At 41.8% G+C, this 7,997-nt stretch overlaps 1 non-coding gene across 1 annotated transcript; it reads right to left on the reverse strand.

Annotated features, from left to right (window-relative positions):
• Positions 1-237: 237 nt before the first annotated feature.
• Positions 238-344, reverse strand: LOC141670197 (small nucleolar RNA R71). Its single transcript, XR_012554439.1, has one exon. It is a non-coding gene; the product is annotated as a small nucleolar RNA R71 (small nucleolar RNA).
• Positions 345-7,997: the final 7,653 nt, after the last annotated feature.

The raw sequence follows: 7,997 nt of genomic DNA on the forward strand, positions 1-7,997 counted from the left end.
GTTTGGGGGTTCTCCGACAGAAGACCCCAACATGAACATTAGAGAATTCATCGAGATTTGCGACACTTCAAGTTCAATGGAGTTTCTAAAGATGCTATTAAGTTGAGGCTTTTCCCATTCTCTCTGTGGGATAAAGCTAAGTGTTGGTTATATTCTCTACCACCGTGGTCTATCACCAAATGGGAGGATCTTACGTAAAAGTTCTTAACTAAATTGTTTCTTATGGCGAAGACTGCGGCAATCAGAAATGCACTTATTCAATTTGCACATCAATCTGGAGAATCTTTATGTGAGGCTTGGGATCGCTATAAGGAGATGCTTAGGAAGTGCCCTCATCATGGGATGCCTGACTGGATGATCATTAACTGCTTTTATAATGGACTGGGTGCTACTTCTAGACCCATGCTTGATGTAGCATCAGGAGGAGCCTTGCTTCTAGACCCATGCTTCTAGACCCATGCTTTTATAATTGATTGAACTGATGGTTGCGAATGAATACCAGAATCCTACTCAGAGACTATCTCAGGGCAAGGTAGCAGGAATTTTGGAGTTAGATACAGCTACTGTTATAGCATATCAACTTAAGACTTTTACAATGATGGTGGAATCTTTGGACAATTATGGAGTTAATCAGATCACTAGTGTCTGTGAGCTTTGTGCTGGTGCACATGAGATGGAGCAGTGCGCTAATTCTAGTGAATCAGCTCAGTTCGTGAGCAACTTTTAGAGGTCGCAGCAGCCTGTGCCAGCCACCTACCATCCCAACAACCGTAATCATCCTAACTTTAATTGGAGCAATTCTCAAAATACGGTTCAACAGCCTTATCAGCAGTATCCAGCAAAGCAGTACAACCCTCCTGGTTTTCAGCAACCGCAATTCACACCAAGGCAACAACTCCAGCTGCAACAGTCTAATGAAAAATCTGAATTGGAGGAGTTGAGGCTCATGTGCAAGAGCCAAGCGGTTTCTATCAAGACCTTGGAAAATCAAATTGGACAATCTGTCAATGCCTTGCTAAATCGTCAACCTGGTAGACTCCCTAGTGACACTAAAGTTCCAGGAAAGAGGGAAGCTAAGGAGCAGGTAAAGGAAATTATATTGAGGTCTGGGAAGGTTGTGAATCCTGAAAATTCTCAAGTTTTGGATGAAGAAGTTGTGGCTGAAGAAGAAGTGCAGAAGGAAGCAGAAGTGAAACTAAGGAAGACTACTGTTGAACACACTCCTCCTGAGGGTAATAAAGGGGAGAAGCAGATCTATCATCTACCTCCTTTTGCTAAGAGGCTGCAGAGGAAAAATCTGGATAAGCAGTTTGAGAAGTTTCTGGAGGTGTTCAAGAAATTTAATATCAACATACCTTTCACTGAAGCTCTTGAACAGATGCCTAGTTATGCGAAGTTTATGAAAGGTATTCTCTCTCGAAAAGTGAAGCTTGATGACTTAGAGACCGTGGCTCTCACGGAGGAATGCAATGCTGTGCTGCAACAAAAGTTGCCTTCGAAACTTAAAGGTCCTGGAAGCTTCACTATTCCTTGTACCATTGGAAAAGTGTCTTTTGAAAAATGCTTATGTGACTTGGGAGCTAGCACCAATCTGATGCCTTTATCAATCTTCAAGAAGTTGGAATTACCTGATCCAAAGCCTACTTATATGACCTTACAGTTGGCCGATCATTCTATTACGTATCCACGAGGTATTGTGGAGGATGTCTTGGTCAAGATTGATAAACTCATCTTTCTTGCTGATTTTGTAATTCTTGATTTCAAGGAGGATAAGTAGATAGATTCCCATAATCTTGGGAAGACCATTCTTGGCTACTGGCCGAACCTTGATTGATGTGTAGAAGGGTGAGCTTACCATGCGCGTGCTGGATCAGGATGTGACTATCAATGTTTTTAATGCCATGAAATTCCCAAACTGAGAAAGAGGAGTGCTTAAAGGTGGAGTTGGTCGATTCTGTGGTTACTGCAGAACTTGATCAATTGCTAAGGTCTGATGCCTTAGAGAAGGCCTTGTTGGGGTATTCAGATAGCGAAGATGACGAATATGATGAGCAGTTGCAATATCTGAATGCTTCTCCTTGGAAACGGAAGATGGATATGCCTTTTGAATCTCTTGGAATGGAGGAGCTGAATCTCCAAAGCGCCTCAAGCCATCTATTGAGGAAGCTCCTACACTTGAGCTTAAACCATTGCCTGAACACTTAAGGTTTGCTTTTTTAGGTGATGCATCTACTTTGCCTCTGATTATTGCATCTGACCTTTCAGGTAATGATGAGGAAAAACTCTTAAGAATTCTGAGAGAGTTCAAATCGGCAATTGGATGGACTATAACAGATATTAAGGGAATCATCCCTTCTTATTGCATGCATAAAATTCTGCTAGAGGAAGGTAGCAAGCCTATTGTTGAGCAACAGAGAAGGCTTAATCCAATCATGAAAGAAGTTGTGAAGAATGAACATCTCAAATGGCTGGATGCTGGGATCATCTATCCCATTTCTGACAGTTCTTGGATGAGTCCAGTTCAGTGTGTGCCGAAGAAAGGAGGTATCATGGTTGTAGCTAATGAGAAGAATGAGCACATTCCTACTCGAACAGTCACGGGGTGGAGAGTTTACATGGACTACAAGAAGCTGAACAAGGTCACGAGGAAGGACCACTTCCCTCTTCCGTTTATTATTCAGATGCTTGATAGATTGGCTGGACATGAGTACTACTGTATCTGGATGGCTATTCGGGGTATAATCAGATTTGTATCGCTCCAGAGGATCAGGAAAAGACTACTTTCACTTGTCCATTTGGTACTTTTTCCTTCAGAAGGGTTTCTTTTGGTTTGTGTGGATAACCTGCCACATTTCAGAGATGCATGATGTCTATCTTCTCTGACATGATTGGTCAGAATATGGAGGTGTTTATGGACGATTTCTCTGTGTTTGGTGATTCTTTTGATGAGTGCTTGCATAATTTTGGCGCATTTCTTAAAAGGTGTGTTGAGACCAATCTGGTTCGCAACTGGGAGAAATGTCACTTTATGGTGTGACGGGGCATTATTCTTGGGCACAAGGTCTCTAGTAAGGGTCTTGAGGTGGACAATGCCAAGGTGGGGGTCATTGAAAATCTTCCCCACCAATTTCTATTAAAGGAGTTCGCAGCTTTCTTGGTCATGCAGGCTTCTATAGGCGGTTCATCAAGGACTTCTAAAAATTCTCTAAACCCTTGTACAATCTTTTAGAGAAGGATGTCCCATTCAAGTTTGATGACGGGTACCTAGCTGCGTTTGAGTTCTTGAAGAAGAGTTTAATCACGTCACCTATCATAACTATACCTGATTGGAGTGAGCCTCTTGAGATGATGTGCGATGCAAGTGACTATGCAGTTGGAGCAGTTTTTGGGCAGAGAAAGAACAACTTATTTCATGTGGTCTACTATTCTAGTAAGACCCTCAGTGGTGCTCAACTGAATTATACTCCTACTGAGAAAGAACTTTTGGCCATTGTCTACGGTTTTGAGAAGTTTCGATCTTATTTGCTTGGGACGAAGGTGACAGTTTTCACTGATCACGCTGCGATTCGATATCTCATCTCGAAGAAGGACTCGAAGACTAGATTGATTAGATTGGTTCTTTTGCTTCAGGAATTTGAATTAGAGATCAAGGACTGAAAAGGTACAGAGAATCAAGTCGATGATCATCTCTCATATTTGGAAGACCCAAGTGCAACTTCACAGGATAAGACATTGATAAATGAGTTTTTCCCGATGAGCAACTATTTGGGGCACAAAAAGAAGAATCGTGGTTTGTAGACATTTTGAACTACCTTGTGAGTAATATCATGCCTCCAGATTTATCTTATGCTCAAAGGAAGAAGTTTCTTCATAAGGTGAAGTGGTACATGTGGGATGAACCATATCTATTTAGGCAAGGAGCTGACCAAATCATCAGGATTCCGTACAGCGAAATGGGGGGGGGGATCTTGCGAGACTGTCATTCAAATGTTTATGGAGGCCACTGGGGTGGAGAGAAGACATCAGCTCGTGTCCTTCAAGCAAGATTATTCCGGCCTACATTGTTTAAGGATGCGCATTACTTTGTTTTCAAGTGTGATCGATGCTAGTGTGTGGGTAATATGTCCAAGAGGGATGAGATGCCTCTTAATGTGCTTCTCGAGGTTGAGGTCTTCGATGTTTGGGGAATCGACTTCATGGGGCCGTTTGTCTCATATTGCAATAATCAGTATATCTTGTTGGCAGTTGATTATATCTCGAAATAGGTGGAACTCAAGGCTCTGCCAATAAATGATGCGAAGGTAGTGCTTAATTTTCTTCATAAGAAGATATTCACACGATTTGGGACTCCAAGAGTCATAATCAGTGACGAGGGATCGCATTTCTGCAATCGCAAGTTCACTGCCATGATGCAAAGATATAGTGTGAATCATCACATTGCTACAGCCTACCATCCTCAGACTAATGGTCAAGCTGAGGTGTCTAACAGAGAGATCAGGCGTATTCTAGATAAAGTGGTGTGTCCATCAAGGAAGGATTGGTCTTTGAAGCTTGATGAAGTTGTTTAGGCATATAGAACAGCATACAAGACTCCGTTGGGTATGTCTCCATTTCAGTTGGTTTATGGTAAGGGGTGTCATTTGCCTGTGGAGCTTGAGCATAAAGCGTATTGGGCTTTGAAGAAGTTGAACCTTAATTTGGATGCAGCTGGTAAGAAAAGAATGCTTTAATTGAATGAACTCGACGAGTTTCGACTTCAAGCGTATGAAAATAACAAAATGCATAAGAAGAAAGTCAAGATGTGGCACGATAAGGGTCTAGTGCTCAAATCATTTGTGTCGGGGTAGAAAGTTCTTTTGTTCAACTCTCATCTCCATTTTTTCCTGGAAAATTGAAGTCGAGGTGGTCCGGACCTTTCATAATCAAAATTGTGTTTCCGCATGGAGCTGCGGAGATTTTTGAGAATGATCCAGGCCAAGCGTTCAAAGTGAAATGGGCAGAGGTTGAAGCACTACTATGGGGATACGGCAAACCGTGAGGTGGTTAGTGCCGTTCTATTGTCTACATGATCTCGAGATTTTACGTCAAGCTAACGACGTAAACCAAGCACTTCTTGGGAGGCAACCCAAATTTGTTGTACATTAGTAGATAGAGGAAGAAGGAAAAGGAGAAAAATACAAAAAAAATTAGAAAATAAGAAAAATGCAGTGCCAACTACAGTAGCACGGCGCGCCCACGCTGTGAAATAGGGCGACCGCGCTGATTTGACGGAAACTGCGCGCGCCCGCGCTGCCTGGCGGGGCGGCTGCGCTTGATTGGCAGAGGCACGGCGCGGCCGCGTTGAGGTAGCGCATGGCCGCGCTGGGTCCCTGGTTCTGAAAAAAAATATATAAACAGAAATTCGGGAATTTGAAGGAAAAATCAATTCTTACCCGAATTTTACTCTCCCACATCCCATATTTCCCTCTCCAAAACAAACCCATTATTCCCATAATCGATTCCCACTTCTTTTCCATAACTAATTCTATTCTTAATCTCCTATATATACACACACTTATACACAACTTCTCCATCACTTCTCAAATTCTCAAACACAAATCTATCTCATACACTTATCTTTTCTATCAACCTATTCAATCTCAATGGCACCTAAAAGAAAAAGAACTCAAGTTAACATCAGCAATACCGATTCTTCGAGTGCTAGGGGTGTGAGGCCAGGTTTTGAAACTCCCTAGGCTGAGGCAGAGTATACGAGGCTGCTTTCAAAGCCTATAGCCAAGGAGCGTGGTTTTATGCCATCAGGGAAAGATGGTAAGTTGTTGGGGATGATCTTGGAGATGGGATGGGTTATTTTTTGCGAGACACCCGTTGCTGTGCCCATGAGTGTGGTGCGTGAGTTCTATACGAATGCTAAGACGGAGAAGAACGGTTTCACGGTGGTTAAGGGGATGACGGTGGAGTATAGTGCTAAGGCTATTCGTAGGGTGATTGAGCAGCCCGAGAGGAGGCCAGAACAGGAGAATTGGAATAAGAAGACACCAGAGAAGTTTAACTTGAATTTGATTGTTGCTACCCTATGTGTGCCTGAGACTCATTGGAAGTTCAAGAAGGGAACGAACGAGTATGCCACATTCCCTGCCTTATGAATGAACAGGTTTGCACGTGCATGGAATTTTTTTATTTATGCTAACATCATGCCATCTTCTCACGTGCATAATGTTACTATAGAGCGTGCATATTTGTTGTTGGGGATTCTTCAGAGAGACTATGTGGATCTTGGGATGGTTATTGATCATGGTATTCTGAGGTTTTTACAAGAGAGTACTACGGGTTCTATACCCTATGTGTACATTGTGACGAAGCTGTGTGTGGCTGTTGGAGTTCATTGGCTCGCACATGAGCAGCTGCAGCTTCTCAGTGCTCCTATCGACAGTTCTACACTGTTGAGTATGCATGAGTGGGGAGGAGAAAAACCTGATTTGAAAGGGCTTGGTTACTTTTTGACCATCTTCCAGGTGGAAGGCCACACGATCAGATGTATGTTGGCGGGACGGCTCAAGCAAGTAAAGCAGCATAGAGAGCTCAGTTGGGAGAGGAGGCCGGTCCTTCGGGATCACAATAGCAGTAGCAGCAGCAGGAGGAGGAAGCACAGGGCAGTGCTGGGATGAGTTTAGCGCAATATAGGCACTTGTTGCGGAGGATGGATGCGATGCATGACATCCATAGTCATTTTGCATAGGACCTTACCCAGGCGTTGGGGACTGCATTCAGAGCCACAAGAGTTGACATCCAGTGGCCAGTATTCGGTGAGGACTCTGTGTATCCGCCTCCAGACACTCTTGACACTCCACCCCTTGAGGGTGATGACCCTGATTCTGAGTAGGTATGCCTGAATCCTTGCTATTACCTTCACTGAGGATAGTGAATATTTTAAGTTTGGGGTAGTAGTTAAGGATTATGTGTTTTGTGTGAGTCGCATATTCATGCTAGTTTAGTTATATAGTTGCATATTTACCATGTAGTAGTTTTTTTTATTATTTTATTTATGTTTTTATTATTTTGTATGATAATTTGTTCATATAGTTTCATGCATTTGCATTATAACATGATCCCTTAGATGATTTTTCCAATTGATTCATGATATTGATGCTAGTGTAGTGATGTCGTGCTTAGTGATGTTAAGTCTTATCGAGTTGATTTGCATGCCAGAGACAATTGTATTTCACTAAGTCTTATAGGTTGCTTGAGTGCTAGATCATGGTTATGGTTTGTTTGTTTGTCAAGGTTTAATTACTTATTTATATTTAGAATTTAGGATATTCTCTTAATGATAAAATAACATGGATATTTAAAAATGAGAGAAAACTGGATTTCATTGCTAGTTATTGTGGCTAGGTGTCAAATGGCTGGTAGCCGTCTCATTTTATATGAGTAGTCTAGGGTTGAACGAGATGGAGCGAAACACACTCGTTCATAAATTATGTGAAAAAAAATATATATATGTGTTATGCATAATTAATCACGAGTGGGCTCTTTAATACTCGAGTTATTAAGTTCTTAGGGGACTTTGTGCCTAGTGATCTAAGGCTTTTATAGTCTGGGATCCACTAACCTAACGCTCGCTACATGAGTATTATTGTATAATCTTTTGTGGACCTCACTCATTGCACGGTCAATTAAGCATATTTGTGTTGTTTATGTGTTGTGAATAAAAGCACGAATCCATGTAAACTCCGATATAAAAATTGAAGTTTTAGAAGTTATTTTGAGTTTAGCTTTTATTCTATTTATAACCTTGTGATTGCCTTGGTGAGTAGTGAGTCATGATTATTGATCTAGTTGCGATAGTATATCTGTAAGCATTTGCACACACGCACATTTCTTGCTTGTAAGTTGATTAGTGGGATTTGATTAATCTCTGTGCGAATAACTGCATTTGTTGAGAAGTTGTTTGTTGATTGGTTTAGTTATTCCATGGGGATAATTGCATTCATATA

This window comes from Apium graveolens, chromosome 6, assembly GCF_009905375.1.
Source record: "Apium graveolens cultivar Ventura chromosome 6, ASM990537v1, whole genome shotgun sequence".
Lineage (NCBI taxonomy): Eukaryota > Viridiplantae > Streptophyta > Magnoliopsida > Apiales > Apiaceae > Apium > Apium graveolens.